Source organism: Silurus meridionalis, chromosome 23, assembly GCF_014805685.1.
Source record: "Silurus meridionalis isolate SWU-2019-XX chromosome 23, ASM1480568v1, whole genome shotgun sequence".
In the NCBI taxonomy this organism is placed as follows: Eukaryota; Metazoa; Chordata; class Actinopteri; order Siluriformes; family Siluridae; genus Silurus; species Silurus meridionalis.
The window spans coordinates 4,437,424-4,455,077 of NC_060906.1; the positions used below are offsets into that span (position 1 = coordinate 4,437,424).

General features: G+C 41.1%; 1 protein-coding gene across 1 annotated transcript in view; it reads right to left on the bottom strand.

Annotated features, from left to right (window-relative positions):
* LOC124377358 (NACHT, LRR and PYD domains-containing protein 12-like) overlaps positions 1 to 17,654 on the bottom strand; it is a 578,147-nt gene that overhangs the window by 108,244 nt on the left and 452,249 nt on the right.

Sequence of the window (17,654 nt, forward strand, 5' to 3'; positions counted from 1 at the left end):
CCATACCACCCTGTCCTCTACATCTGCCTCTTTCACACCAAATACCTGCATGTCTTCCCTCACCACATCCATGAACCTCCTCCTTGGCCTTCCTCTTTTCCTCCTACCTGGTGGCTCCATCTTCAGCATTCTTCTACCAATATAATTCATGTCCCTTCTCTGCACATGTCCAAACCATCTCAATCTCGCCTCCCTCACCTTGTCACCAAAACATCCTACATGTGCTGTCCCTCTAATAAACTCATTTCTAATCTTGTCCATCCTCGTCACTCCCAACGAAAACCTTAACATCTTCAGCTCTGCTACCTCCAGCTCTGCCTCCTGCTTTTTACTCAATGCCACTGTCTCTAATCCATACAACATCGCAGGTCTCACCACAGTCCTATAAACTTTCCTTTCATTCTTGCAGATACCCTACTATCACAAATCACTCCTGTCACTCTTCTCCACACACTCCACCCTGCCTGCACTCTTTTTTTTACTTCTCTAACACACTCTCCATTACTTTGCACCGTTGACCCCAGGTACCTGAACTCCTCCACCTTCTCCACCTCTTCTCCCTGCAACCGCATCACTCCACTGCCCTCCCTCTCATTCACACACATGTACTCTGTCTTACTCCTACTGACTTTCATTCCCTTCTCTCCAGCGCATATCTCCACCTCTCCAGGCTCTTCTCAACCTGCTCTCTACTCTCACCACAAATCACAATATCATCTGCAAACATCATAGTCCAGGGAGACTCCTGTCTGACCTCGTCCGTCAACCTGTCCATCACCACTGCAAACAGGAAAGGGCTCAGGGCCGATCCTTGATGCAGTCCAACCTTCACTCTGAACCAGTCTGTCGTACCTACTGCACACTTCACTGCCGTCACACTGTCCTCATACATGTCCTGCACCACCCTTACATACTTCTCTGACACACCTGACTTCCTCATACAACACCACAACTCCTCTCTTGGCACTCTGTCGTATGCTTTCTCTAAATCCACAAATACACAATGCAATTCCTTCTGTCCTTCTCTATACTTCTCCATCAACATCCTCAAAGCAAATAAGGCATCTGTGGTGCTCTTCCTCGGCATGAAACCATACTGTTGCTCACAGATGGTCACCTCTTCTCTCAGCCTGGCTTCCACTACTCTTTCCCATAACTTCATGGTGTGACTGATCAACTTAATTCTGTAGTTACTGCAGGTCTGCACATCTCCTTATGCTTAAAGATCGGTACCAGCACACTCCTTCTCCATTCCTCAGGCATCCTCTCCTTCCAGAATCCTGTTAAACAATCTGGTTAAAACTCCACTGCCATCTCTCCTAAACATCTCCACGCCTCTACCGGTATGTCATCTGGTCCAACCAACTTTCCATTCTTCATCCTCTTAATCGCTGCTCTCACTTCCTCCTTACTAATCCTATTTACATCCTGCTTCACCAACTCCACATCCTCCAACCTTCTCTCTCTGTGATTTTCCTCATTCATCAGCTGCTCAAAATACTCCTCTACCTTCTCAACACACTCTCCTCACTAGTCAACACATTTCCTCTCCATCCTTTATTGCTCTAACTTGCAGTACATCCTTCCCAGCTCGGTCCCTCTGCCTGGCCAATCGGTATAACTCCTTTTCTCCTTCCTTAGTGTCCAACCTCTTATACAGCTCCTCATATGCCTTTTCCTTGGCTTTCGCCACATCCCTTTTACCTGCTGCCGCATCTCCTTGTACTCCTGCCTACTTTTCTCATCACTCTGTCGATCCCACTTCTGTTTTGCCAACCTCTTTCCCTAATGCTTTCCTGCACTTCCTCATTCCACCACCACGTCTCCTTGTCTTGCTTTCTATTTCCAGATGTCACACCAAGTACTTTTCTAGCTGTTCATCACTCCTGCAGTAGTTCCCCAATCATCCGCACCTCTTCACCACCACCGAGCCCCTGTCTGACCTCTTCCCTGAACCTCACACTACACTCTTCCTCCTTCAGTTTCCACCATCTTGTTCTTCTTTCAATCCTTACATTCCTCCTCTTCTTCTTCGCCTCCAAAACCATCCTACAGACCATCATCCGATGCTGTCTAGCTACACTGTCCCCCGCCAACACCTTACAGTCTCCAATCTCCTTCAGGTTGCATCTCCTGCATAGCACATAGTCCACCTGTGTGCACCTTCCTCCACTCCTATACGTCACCCTATGATCCTCCTCCTTCTTAAAATACGTGTTCATCACTGCCATTTCCATCCTTTTAGCAAAATCTACCACCATCTGCCCTTCCACATTCCTCTCCTTAAAACCATACCTACCCATCACCTCCTCATCACCTCTGTTCCCTTCACCTACATGCCCATTAAAGTCTGCCCCAATCACCAAGCGTTCTTTCCTAGGTACACCATCTACCACGTCATCTAATTCACTCCAGAATCTTTCCTTTTCCTCCATCTCACAGCCAACTTGTGGAGCATAGGCACTGATGACATTTATCATCCCTTCAACTTCCACCTTCACGATCATCATCCTATCAGAAACTCTCTTCACCTCCACTACACTCTTACTGTACTTTTCCTTCAGAATCAACCCTACACCATTTCTCTTCCCATCCACACCATGATAAAACAGTTTAAATCCACCTCCAATGTTCCTGGCCTTACTCCCTTTCCACTTGGTCTCCTGAACACACAGCATATCTACCTTTCTCCTCTCCATCATATCAGCTATCTCTCTCCCTTTACCCGTCATTGTACCAACATTTAAAGTACCAACCCGAACCTCCACTCTCCTGCACTGCTCCTTTTCCTGCCGTCTCTGTAGACGTCTTCCTCCTCTCCTTCTCCTCCTTCGGCCAACAGTAGCCCAATTTCCACCGGTACCCTGTCGGCTAACGATACCTGTGGCGGTCGTTGTTAACCCGGGCCTCGACCGATCCGGTATGAAATTCTCCTTTGTGACCATCACACTCTTCACTGACCATCACAATTACATCACTGATCATCACACTCTCATCACTGACCATCACACTCATCACTGACCATCACATTCACATCACTGACCATTACTGACCATCACAATCACATCACTGATCATCACACTCATCACTGATCATCACACTCACATTGCTGACTATCACATTCACATTACTGACCATCACACTAATCACTGACCATCACGCTCACATCACTGATCATCACGCTCACATCACTGACCATCACACTCATCACTGACCATCACACTCACATCACGGACCATTACACACTCATCACTGACCATCACACTCACCACTGACCATTACACACTCATCACTGACCAACACACTCACATCACTGACCATTACACATATTACTGATCATTACACTCACATCACTGCCCATCACACTCACATCACTGACCATCTCATTCACATCACTAATCATCACACTCACATCAATGACTATCACACTCCCATTACTGATCTTTACACATCACTGATTATCACACACTCATCACCGACCATCACAATCATCACTGACCATTAAACTCACATTACTGACCATCACAATCACATCACTGATCAACACACATCACTGACCTTCAAACTCACATTGCTGACCATCACATGACCATCACATGACCATCACATGACCATCACACTCATCACTGACCATCACAATTACATCACTGATCATCACACTCACATCACTGACCATCACACTCATTACTGACCATCACATTCACATCACTGACCATTACTGACCATCACAATCACGTCACTGATCATCACACTCATTACTGATCATCACACTCACATTACTGACTATCACATTCACATTACTGACCATCACACTAATCACTGACCATCACGCTCACATCACTGATCATCACGCTCACATCACTGACCATCACACTCATCACTGACCATCTCACTCACATCACGGACCATTACACACTCATCACTGACCATCACACTCACCACTGACCATTACACACTCATAACTGACCAACACACTCACATCACTGACCATTACACTCACATCACTGCCCATCACACTCACATCACTGACCATCACCCTAATCACTGATCATTACACACATCACTGACCATTACACTCACATCACTGACCATCACACTCATCACTGACCATCTCATTCACATCACTGATCATCACACTCACATCACTGACCATCACACTCATCACTGACCATCACACTCGCATCACTAAACAATAGAGAGAAAAGGAGAAACATGTAAAGTGAAATCTTTGAAATCTGAATGTGGAGTAAAAGAAGCTGTAGGTTCTTCAGCTCCAGACAGTATTTTCAGGTGTTAATCTACTGGAAATACACTGATCATCACACTCATCACTGATCATCACACATTTATCACTGACTATCACACTCGTCACTGACTATTACACTCACATCACTGACCATCACACTCACATCACTGACCATCACACTCACATCACTAATCAACACACTCACATCACTGACCATTAAACTCACATCGCTGACCATCACACTCATCACTGACCATCACACTCACAATACTGGCCATCACATGACCATCACACTCATCACTGACCGTCACATTCACATCACTGATCATCACACTCATCACTGACCATCACATGACCATCACACTCATCATTGACCGTCACATTCACATCACTGATCATCACACTCATCACTGATCATCACACTAATCACTGATCATCACACTCACATCACTGACCATCACACTCATCACTGACCATTACATTCACATCACTGACCATCACACTCATCCTTGACCATCACAATCACATCACTGATCATCACACTTAACACTGATCATCACACTCACATCACTGACCATCACACTCACATCACTGACCATCACACTCACCACTGACCATAACACACTCATCACTGACCATCACACTCAAATCACTGACCATGACGCTCATATCACTGACCATTACACACTCATCCACACCCACACTCATCGGATCCTTGGCAGAAACATCATACAGAAATGAACCTGAGATATTAGAGGAGTGGCAGGAGTTCTACCTCCCAGATCACATGTACGTGTAGGTGATTGGTGTTTTTAAGGAGTTCACCTGTGACTCCCTCGAAGATGAACTGGTGCTGATGGTGTATGAGGATAGAAAAGTGTTTGCTAATGAAGGTAACAGGCTCCATCTCACCAATAACAACCTTAAGGAACCTTTGAACATGGCCTCCAGTTCCCAGGAACCAAAGAGTACAATCGAGGTCAAAGCTTTGAGGACATGGTGAGATGGACTTCAGTGTTTCTAAGTTTAATTCCAGCTTCAAGAGCTTCCTGATTTTCAATCTCATATAAAACCTTTACATGATCAGAGATCATCGATCTTCACAAACCTTTTACACAATATCATCTAGTGATACAGAACACCATTTAGCATAATATTAGGAACAATAAGGAGAATTATGCATTATTCAATTATAAATAACACTTATTTATAATTAATATTATCTTTTTATTTACTTGATATTTTGAGTCAGTGAGATCCCTTAATGTTTAAAATCACACTAAATACTTCTGATAAATCACACAGAAATATTATAACTTTAGTATTTTAATACATTATAGACTTACAGAGTGGAAGTGTAGTGTGTGTGTGTGTGTGTGTGTGTGTGTGTGTGTGTGTGTGTGTGTGGGTTTACAGTGTTTAATGAGAACACAGTCATTAGTGTTGCACAAGTCAGCTCACTTTTAGTGTCGGTCTCAAGTCCGGATAAATGTGGAGGATTGTGTTATGAAGGACATCCAGCATAAAACATGGCTTTAAGGAGAGGAATGTGGAAGGGGAGAGGGTGGTGGATTTTGTTAAAAGCATGGATTTTGCTAAATGGCAGCGGTGAACACGTATTTTAAGAAGAAGGAGGATCATAGAGTGATGTATAAGAGTGGAGGAAGGTGCACACAGGTGGACTATGTTCTATGTAGGAGATGCAACCTGAAGGAGATTGGAGACAGGAAGGTGATGGCATGTGTATGGTTTAGAGACAGTGGCATTGAGTAAAAGACAGGAGGTGGAGATGGAGGTAGCAGAGCTGAAGATGTTGAGATGTTCGTTGGGAGTGATGACGATGGACAGGATTAGAAAAGAGTTTATTAGAGGAACAGCGCATGTAGGACGTTTTGGAGACAAGGTGAAGGAGGTAAGATCGAGATGGTTTGGACATGTTCAGAGGAGGGACATGGGGTATATCAGTAGGAGAATGCTGAGGATGGAGACACCAGATAGGAGGAAAAGAGGAAGACCAAGGAGGAGGTTTATGGATGTGGTGATGGAAGACATGCAGGTAGTTGGTATGAAAGAGGCAGCTGTAGAGGACAGGGGGTATGGAGATGGATGACCTGCTGTGGCCACCCCTAATGGGAGCAGCGAAAAAGTATAGAGAAAGCGAAGAAATAAAAGTATTTACAAATAACCAAATAAATAACAAATAAATAACAAACAACTAACAATAAACAAATAAGCAAAAAACTAGAACACTGTGATCACTGTGAATTTACACTGAATGCTTTTATAGTATCATCATCATAAACTTGTTTGATGCTGTAGCGACTTCTGTTTTCCTCAGATCTTTTTTCCATTCATCCTGTCATCAATCCATCAAAGTAATCTGTCATTGTTTGTACTAAATGTTGTAACTGGTGGCTGTTGGAAATTGTGGCCATATTATTTGTAGCAATCAAGTATTTACTTCTGGCTTCAGTCTCAGCACAGTTACCAGGAGTATTTTTATTTTTGTGTGTTCAGGTAGAAAACAGCTGATTGCAGGTGAAACATGGTGGTGGTTTCACCTCGCTCAGGTTCTTCAATTTGTACACTCTACAGCTAACACCACGGAAGTTGTATGCGTTTTGGATCTCTAAAGTCATCTGGAAACACTGACATCACAACAGAGGCCACTTTGGGATGGCAGACATGAAGACAGGAAACAGCAGTCATGATCTTGTTGGCGATGTGACTTTCACAGGACAGAGACACTCCGTAGTATCCACACCTGCCACTCTCACAGATGCACATGACGGTGGGAATCAGAGGATATTGACTACCTGATTTGTGACAATTATGGAATAGAACAGGAAATATCTGCTTATGCACCACTGCAGCTGCATCGGTTGAGCCGTACAATGTTGTGGTCTGAGGGAAAAGACATCAGTGAAATATCGAGGGAAATAAAAGTCATTTTATTATTCTAACTGATTCTGTTTCACTGACCAGTTCCAGGAAGTAGGAGAAAGGTGTTTTGAGAGGAACATTTGAATGGCCCTGGGAAAGCTTCCATAGTACACCTAGAAATCTCGCCATCTTCTCTGGTTCGTACAGTTCTGGATGGATGTGTCCTAAGAACAGGATGCTGTGGAGTATCTTGAGGAGAAATGAAAGAATATTATAAGAGCAGTGTGGGTGGGAGTTTGGGGATCTCTGTTGTGTAAGTGTGAGCTGATAGACACAGTTCTGTGTGATGGAGAATGAATGAAACCCAGTCAAAGATTCAGCACAATAAATAAGATGAATCTGGTAGTGAATGATTTCTGGATGGTTTATTTTAACCCTCTACTGCACAGCGTTGCCCTCAGGCAACAAAAACAAATTCTTAAGCCCTAAATCTAGTGGATGTCTCTTTACATTTTTGCAATCAACTAGAACAGGGGTCACCGACCTTTTTGACACCGACTAATGTGAATGGCTACCAGTTTGATACACAATTCTGAAATAACAAATTTGCTCAATTTACCTTTAATTATATGTTATTATTAATAATGAATGATATTTATCTCTGTCAGGGTCAAACTCAATTGCACAGGGGCCAAAACTCAAAGCACACTTTAGGTGGTGGGCCGAACAGGATTAACATTTATTGAACACACTAAAACAATGTTTTTTTAACATAAATATGAATAAATACAGACAGGAATATTATTCCAGAATAAATAAACTTAAACTTTAAATAAATAAATCCATAAAAATATCTCCTGTCAAAATTATACAAGTTAGAAATATGAACATGCTGCAAAAACCCTGAACAAATCAATAAAATTGTGCTTTTAAGTAAATGTTAAAATCACAACAAATCAAAACAATCAGATTTCTTTGCTCTTATGCCATTTTATAAAAAATTATCTTAAACTTTAAATAACTTAAAATATTTTGCTCTCCATAAAAATATCTCCAGTCAAACACCAGACGTCTCACAGCTTCATCATGCATCTCTTAAGAAACTCTCCTCAGTAAATAACCTGCTGATGTTCCTCTGATTTCTCCTCTGTTTTCACACCAGCTTCACTTTGTGATTTTGCTCTGCTGAAATGTCAGATTCTTCTTTAACTCTTCTACTTTCTGTATCTTCTGCTCTGCATTCAGGTTTTTCAGCTTATCCTGATGTTTTGTCTCGTAGTGCGTCTTAGATTCAATTCTTCAATTACAGCCACATTCGCTCCACAAATAAGACACACGTGTTTACCGCCAGTGTCAGTAAACATCTACTCAGAATCCCATCGGTTTTGAATGGCTCTGTTTTCAGAATCAACTTTTCTCTTCACCACTGTGAGGCGCTGTTTCACAATAACTGTACAATAGAGTTAAATACATCAGCAGAAGCTCGACTTGATTGACGCTGGAATGTTCTCAGGTAGTCTAGCGTTCGGTAAGGGAGCTGTAGCGCTGCATTATGGGATCTGTAGTTTGTGTTATCAGAGCTACATATCGCCAGGCCATTCATAATAATAATAATAATAATAGATCTTTATAAAATCATCTCACGGATATAATTGTACGTCGGGCCGGATTTGACACTGAGTTTGACTCCCCTGATCTATGTGAAGACACTGATCATCTTAATGATCTCTCACAATAATTATCAACAATGATTTAACAAAGTAGAAAACAGCTATTTTTAGAAAAAGACCGCAGGCGACTCATGTGGTCCTTGCAGGTGACCTGGTGCCCGCGGGCACCATGTTGGTGACCTCTGCTTTATGGTGTTAATTTTGACCAACCAATAGCTTTGACAATAGTCATCTTTGTTTTCAATGATGATGCAGGTTAACAGAATAATTCACAAGTCACTGTTATATGTTATATAATAAAATACAATAGATGCAAACACACAAAAGGTACAAATAATATTTTAAAATGATGTATATATAAGCGAAAGAGGCACAGGGTTTATTTGTATTTTTGTTATTCTTATTAAATCTGATTAAACATTTAAGGAGATTATTTTCTTTATGTGGTTTGATCTATAGGTGGTGGTGAGGGTTTGTGCGTGTGTGTGTGCGTGTCTGTCTGTCTGAGTTTTAGCCTGTGCATCTTCCGGGATCTGAAGTTCCAGGTGCCACCCAGTAAACTCCATGCAGTGGGTCCAGTAGAATGGGGAGTAATACAAACAGAGACACAGGGTTTATTATTATTATTTTTTTTTATGTTTGTTGTTATTGTTTTAAAATCTGATTAAAAAATGTGAGAAATAATTTTGTGTAATTTCATCTTTAGGCGATGGTGAAGGTTTGGAAGTGGTTGAAACATACACCTCATATAAAGAATCTAAAAAACAACAAGAAATACGTCACACATTTTACCAGCAGGAACAAGAAGCAGCAAGTGTTCAGAATGCAGCCACATCATTATTCACATATCAGCTCACTGTATTTTCATGTGAAACAAACATGTAACATCTGTAACTTACACAAAAGCAGCATTTCACACGAAAGAATCAAACGTACAAATTCACACGTGATGAAATGATACACGATTACATGTTCATTAGCTGAATGAGATCTAACACACTCGTTCACACACTCGTTCACAGTGAGGTTCTGTAACAGCATGTGCTTTTGAGGAGATACTTACAGTACATGTGTCTGGACTCTAAAGTCTGTTCCCAATGATCCTGACAGGAACAACAATAACTACAAAGGAAGATAAGGCACATACTGTGTGATCTCTAACACGGGGGCATTAATGTCTCTGCCACAGTGTGGGGCTTTTTTTGATTAGGCTACGAGTTGAGCTACTAGGTAGGTCACTTTGAGATCTCTCTTAATCACCTTTGGGTTTTTGAGATATTGGTGTGTGTGTGTGTGTGTGTGTGTGTGTGTGTGTGTGTGTGTGTGTCATGTATGTTGGTAAAAGCATGGGGTATATTGGAGAAGGCTAAGGAGGGAAAAAGAAAGGCTAAGGAGAAGGTTTATGGATGTGCAGGTGGTTGGTTTGAAAGATGATCCACTGTGGGGACCACTAATAGGAGCAGCTGAAAGAAGAAGAAGAAGAAGAAGGAGACAGACAGGCTTGCATATTGTTCTTTGTAAAAAAAAAAAAAAAAACGTCTTCCTTCTTGCCCCCTACCCCACAGCCCAGACTTGTACAGAATACAGCTGTCAACACCCCCAGAAATTCCTGTAGTTCCTTCAGTGTTGCTATTGGCCTGTTGGTAGCTCTATAATTAGTTTCTCCTCATCCTCTTATCATATATATATATATATATATATATATATATATATATATATATATATATATATATATATATATTATATATATATATATATATATATATATATATATATATATATATATATATATATATATATATATATAGTGGTGTAAAAAAGTGTTTGCCCCTTCATGATTTCCTATTTTTTTGCATGTTTGTCACACTTTAATGTTTCAGATCATCAAACTAATTAAAATATTAGTAAACGATACACAAATTAACACGACATGCAGTTTGAAATTTTTTTTTTTATGTTTTTTATTATTATTTCGGAAAAAACAAAACCCAAAACAACATGGCCCTGTGTGTAATACTTCAATTTCTCTCCCACACCCAGGCCTGATTACTGCCACACCTGTTAGCAATCAAGAAATCTCTTAAATAGGACCTGCCTGATAAAGTGAAGTCGACCAAAAGCTCCTCAAAAGCGAGACATCATGCCAAGAGCCAAATAAATTCAGAAACAAATGAGAAAGTAATTGATATCTATCAGTCTGGAAAAGGTTAAAAAGCCATTTCTAAAGCTTTGGGACTCCAGCGAACCACAGTGAGAGAAATTATTCACAAATAGCAAAAACATGGAACATTGGAGAACCTTCCCAAGAGTGGCCAGCTGACCAAAATTACCCCAAGAGCACAGCGATGACTCATCCAAGAGGTCACAAAAGACCCCACAACAACATTCAAAGAAATGCAGGCCTTACATGCCTCAGTTAATAACAGTTATACAAGAGATCAGAGTAAATTAATAACAGTTATACCAGAGGTCAGAGTAAATTAATAACAGTTATACCAGAGATCAGAGAAAATTAATAATAGCAGTTATACCAGAGGTCAGAGTAAATTAATAACAGTTATACCAGAGATCAGAGTAAATTAATAACAGTTATACCAGAGGTCAGAGTAAATTAATAATAGCAGCTATACCAGAGGTCGGAGTGAATTAATAACAGTTATACCAGAGGTCAGAGTAAATTAATAACAGTTATACCAGAGGTCAGAGTAAATTAATAACAGTTATACCAGAGGTCAGAGTAAATTAATAGCAGTTATACCAGAGATCAGAGTAAATTATTAATAGCAGTTATACCAGAGTAAATTAATAATAGCAGTTATACCAGAGGTCAGAGTAAATTAATAACAGTTATACCAGAGGTCAGAGTAAATTAATAACAGTTATACCAGAGGTCAGAGTAAATTAATAGTAGTTATACCAGAGGTTAGAGTAAATTATTAATAGCAGTTATACCAGAGGTCAGAGTGAATTAATAACAGTTATACCAGAGATCAGAGTAAATTAATAACAGTTATACCAGAGGTCAGAGTAAATTAATAACAGTTTTACCAGAGGTCAGAGTAAATTATTAATAGCAGTTATACCAGAGGTCAGAGTAAATTAATAACAGTTATACCAGAGTAAATTAATAACAGTTATACCAGAGGTCGGAGTAAATTAATAGTAGTTATACCACAGATAAGGGTAAATTAATAACAGTTATACCAGAGGTCAGAGTGAATTAATAACAGTTTTACCAGAGGTCAGAGTAAATTATTAATAGCAGTTATACCAGAGTTCAGAGTAAATTAATAACAGTTATACCAGAGATCAAAGAAAATTATTATTAGCAGTTATACCAGAGGTCAGAGTAAATTAATAACAGTTATACCGGAGATCAGATTAAATTAATAATAGCAGTTATACCAGAGATCAGAGAAAATTATTAATAGCAGTTATACCAGAGGTCGGAGTAAATTAATAACAGTTATACCAGAGGTCAAAGTAAATTAATAGCAGTTATACCAGAGGTCAGAGTGAATTAATAACAGTTATACCAGAGATCAGAGTAAAGACAGACAGCGGGCGGGGCAAGTGATGTCACATGGCGTAATCACATGACCCAGCGTCCAACTCGCCTCGCCCTGCCGAGTGTTTAGACAGGTCACACGCCCGTGTCTCCGGAGTTTTGTCGTTTTGTGTTTTTTTGTGTGTCACGTCCATCTGACGTCATGTGACGTCACACGGCGTAGATATGGCACTCCGCCGGATATTACCCAGACCAGGCCGAGCGGTTTGATGTGTCACACGTCCGGGTCCAAACGAGTTTAGGGACACGGTAAGCTAATAGGTTTGCTCGGTGGGCGTGGCCTGTGACGTCACGTGACATATTCGATTCAGCCGGGGTTCAACTCCGCCTACTGTGCCAAGTACTTTGACATATCACACGGCCATTTCTGAGCATGTTTTTTTTTTCATGCTTATTTGGACTAATGTTGGGGGCGTGGCCTGACGTGACGTCACGTGATGTCATTATATTACCCACAGTCCAACTTCATATGCTACGCTGAGTCCGTGGATATGTCACATGCCCCCTTCATGTATTTTGATGACCGCGCCCACTTTGATACCCATAATGCCCTTCTGCACAAGAAGGGTAATGCCATCTCCCATGATGCAATTCACCCCAAAGGGCTGTTTGCTTTGATATATGACAAAGTGTCTGGCGTGAGAGACAAAGTCCAAATCCGTGACGGCGTGGCAGAACCAGGGCGTCGGCTTGCAACGTTCCAGGCCGTCAGATGGCTTTTTGCAGGCGTTCTGGAGGTTCAACTTTTTAGGTTCTTAATTGATGTGTCGTCGGGATATTGGGGGACGGTAGCGATCGAAGGGGCCAAGCACTCAAACGCCTATGTGCCTGGAGGTTTGAGCCAGAGAAAGGAAGCTGATTCATGGCTTTTCTTTCTCTTTCCCTGCACCCTCCCCCCTCTGGTTCTGTTGCCTTGTTGGGGAATTTCAAACTCCTATGGAGATTCCCCTGGAGCTCATAGCAGCCACGGTGCTCTCTTCTGGGCATGGGATGTTTGATATTGTGGGAGGGGATCCCATGCACCTAAATGAACACCGTGGCTGCTCTGAGCTCCAGAGGATGAGTCTTTGTAATGTTTTATCAGCCTGCAGAGATGAAGGCCAAATCCTTTACAAGGTGACAGAACCAGGGCGTTTGTGTGCACTAAGCCACGTTGCCTGGCTTTTGGCACAATAGATTAGAACAGTACACATATATTATTCGCGCTGGGCGGCAGAACCCGAGGCAGAACCAGTGCACTGACTGGCTTTTGATTGCCATTCTCTGCCTTCTTTCTCTTTCCCTGTTTTTGCTTATCTCTCTTCCTAATCCCTTCTTTCCCTTACCGTTTTTTTCTCATTTCTCCTGCTTCTACCTTATTCCCTTACCCTATTTTTGCTTACCTCCCCTCCTACTCCCTTCGTTCTCTTACCCTATTTTTGCTTATCTCCTCCTACTCCCTTCTTTCCTTAGCCTATTTTTGCTTACCTCCTACTCCCTTCTTTCCTTACCCTATTTTTGCTTATCTCTCCTCCTGTTTCCTACTTTCTCTTACCCTATTTTTGCTTATCTCCTCCTACTCCTTTTTCTCTTACCCTATTTTTGCTTATCTCCTCCTACTCCTTCTTTCCCTTAGCCTATTTTGTATATTCTTAGTATTTTTGCTTACCTCCTCCTACTCCTTCTTTCCTTAGCCTATTTTTGCTTACCTCTCCTCCTACTCCTTCTTTCCTTACCCTATTTTTGCTTATCTCTCCTCCTACTCCTTCTTTCCTTACCCTATTTTTGCTTATCTCCTCCTGTTTCCTACTTTCTCTTACCCTGTTTTTGCTTATCTCCTCCTACTCCTTTTTCTCTTACCCTGTTTTTGCTTATCTCTCCTTCTACTCCTTTCTTATTCTTTGCAATAGAGTTTAAGTTTTTTTTTCTATTTCCCTCGTGTTTTTTTGTTCATGCTGATAGACAGTCACACACACACCAGGAGAAGGCATGTGTACCCTGTATATCAGCCACTATGTGCACACCAGGTCCTACACACACGGCAGATCTGCCTCTTGTTCAGGTGTTTATATTCGGTACAGAAAGAAGCACCAAGGTTTTGCTGAGCCTATAAATGCTGACATTTATCCTCCTTAAGGTTACAGAGTCTTTACTTGCAGAAGGTGAACCTAGTAAATGAAACCAAAGTGATGAAGTTCATTAAGTGTTTTGGAGAAGGGCAGACCGAGTGAATAAAAACAGAATCAAAGCTTTCGCCCTTTCACTAATCCATGGTGGTACATGACATGACAAACGGATGCGGTCCTCTGGAGCTCAGATTTCTAAGACCTCAAATGGGTTTCATTGGTATATTGGTGCTCATGAAGTGATTTATTTAGGCCATGCATAAGATTTATTAAGTGGGTTTTTCTTCATCTTTCTCTTTTCCAAGCACATATTTTTCCTATGAGAGGTACACAAGACATGCCAGGAGTAGGCATGTGCCTGTCCTGTATCATCCGCTATGGGCTCACCAGCTCCTTCCCACTCTGTATGTTTGCCTCTTGAAGTTTGAACTTGATGACAGACAGGCACAGAAGAGCCGCAGGTATATAGTGTCTGATGTGGGCACACAAGCTCCTCTCCACAATGCGGCTCGGTCTCATGAACAGTTCTTTTTCTCTTTAGAAAAATCCACAAAAGAATGTGGTTGTGTAAACAAAAGAAGAATTTACTCTACTTAAATCCATGTCCTAGATTACAGCATTCTCTGTAAAGAAAGAACGACCAGGTTTGGGACTAAAACACATTCCTAAAATGTACCAGCCACAAAAAAGTTTAAAGCACCAACATCAAACTTTGTTTTTGCATGTTTGTTCCACCAGAGTCTAAATGAACTTTAGGTTAAAGATCCTGTGCTTGCACAGTGTGTACAGACATGTATTCATGATTATGTATTCAGAAGAGAACAGATGAATGAATGAGTGCAGTGATGAAGTGTTATGGACCAATGAGTGCACAGCATGATAGAAATGACCAAACTCCAAAGTACCCATGAGCATTGAGTATTAGTTTTCACCATGTTTGAGCACCAGGTTTGTATCTAAATGAATCTCTAGTTTACAGAGAATGGGCATACAGAAGGCTGTTGGTAAATTTTAACTGCATGAAAGGTGAGTATTAAGCATGTAAAGAATCGTGTTTTTTATTCCCAAACTCAATTTGTGATTCTTTTGCAAGTGGAGGTCAAGAGCCACTGCTGATTCCCAGCTCTCCCTCTCCACAGTATATGACAGTTAAGTATTCTATGAAATATCAGATCTCTATATGCAGAAAATATAAATAGATATCTGATTGATTATCAGTATTCATGCAGTGTTGGGAACCTTTGCATGAATACTGATAAACACCAATCATTGCTGTGTTGATGCCAGAGAAAATTTGTCCATGCAGTTCTACCACTTTCATGGAAAGTTCCTACTAAAATAACAAATATTACACAGTTACTTACTCGTGGTGTCCGCCTTTTGTATAGCAGGTTGTGTATATACGCCCTGAGGTCGAGTGGCCACTGTTCTGCCCCTCCTCTCAGTGATCTTTTGTCCAGGCCTGCCTCTGGATAGTGTTCTCTCAGGCCACTGTGCAGCTACGGTTTCTCATCAACGCCTGGTGGTTCCATGAAATTGAGTAAGAACGGGAGCTGAGGATACATGACAGGAATTTATGTCAACAGACTGCTACATTGACTCAGGACTCATATATACAGTTTGCTTACGACACTGTTGTGGTGGGCCTGATCTCCAATGACAGGTTAAATACCTGTAGAGAGGTCAGAGAACAATTCTCCTGAACGAGCAAGACAGTTGATAGTATAAGCCAGGAGCTGGAGGTTGTAACGCATGGCCAAGCTCGATATAACTTTATGCTCATGTCACAACCTCCGCCGGTTCTTCACTTTTTACAAACATAAGAGTGTCAAGACATGTGTTAAAACTTACTCAGCGTCCTTCATTACTTCTACTGTGTATTACAGGGCGGAAAGAATATGGTTGAGGTTATCAGGGTCAGATACTTGTAATCTAGTTGTTCTTAAGAGACATTACCACAAGCAGAATACATCTGCGCCGTAAAGTTTATGCTTCAGCAGGTCAAGCTGCTGCTTACACCATGGCTGTGTGCATATCAGGCTGACCTGCTGTGTATATTGCCAGAGGTTATGAGCTTCAGAGATCTGGTCAGAGCCACTAAGAGATAGCCATTTGCCCAGGATGCCCTGAGGTCACAGAAAGGCACCTGTGGCTCAATATCAGACATGACCAGGGACAGTTATTGCTGGATGTCGCTAACTCCTTCTGGTGTCATTGCATATCGGTGGTTGAGAGGTCAGGAAAAATAAGAACAGGTGGAGGCATTCCAGTTATTCAGTCAGTTTCCCGGGTCAGAGTTATCAGAAGGTTCAAAACGCAGTGTAAATTACTATACATTATAGTGAGTACAGATCTGAGAAGTCATTTAACAGAGTTTCCGAAAATTACAGAACTTTCTGGGGATCTGGCTGTAGCATGTCACCAGACCAGAGAATAATAGGGTCATACAAGACAGAGGTCGGAGAATTATCAGCTGCAGTTATCTCTCAGAAATTAATAAGTCCAGGTCAGCGTTTTATACCAGAGTCTGGCTTTAATAGCAGTTATACCCTGGGTCAGAGTAATTATCAGTGACCACCAGGTCAGACTGATTACACATTATACAGAGCATGAAATCATTAATAGCAGTTATACCAGGTGGTCAGAAATTAATCTATTATGTGTCAGGAAATTTGATTTGATTTGATAAATTAATTTGGTTATACCAGATGAGAATGGGTTCCCAGAGTCTGGTTAATAAGGTTTGTTCCTTATGCCATCAGAGTACAGTCGCCAGGGGTAACAAATATTATAAAGCATAAATTTCAATACCAATTATAGTTATACTAGAGTAAATGTTCATTATACCAGAGCAGTTAATAAAATATAAAGAATTAATTGCAGTTATACCAGAGGTCAGAGTAAATTAATAACAGTTATACCAGAGGTCAGAGTAAATTAATAACAGTTATACCAGAGGTCAGAGTAAATTAATAACAGTTATACCAGAGGTCAGAGTAAATTAATAACAGTTATACCAGAGGTCAGAGTAAATTAATAATAGCAGTTATACCAGAGGTCAGAGTGAATTAATAGCAGTTATACCAGAGGTCAGAGTAAATTAATAACAGTTATACCAGAGGTCAGGTAAATTAAAGTTATGGCAGTTATACCAGAGGTCAGAGTAAAGTATAGCAGTTATA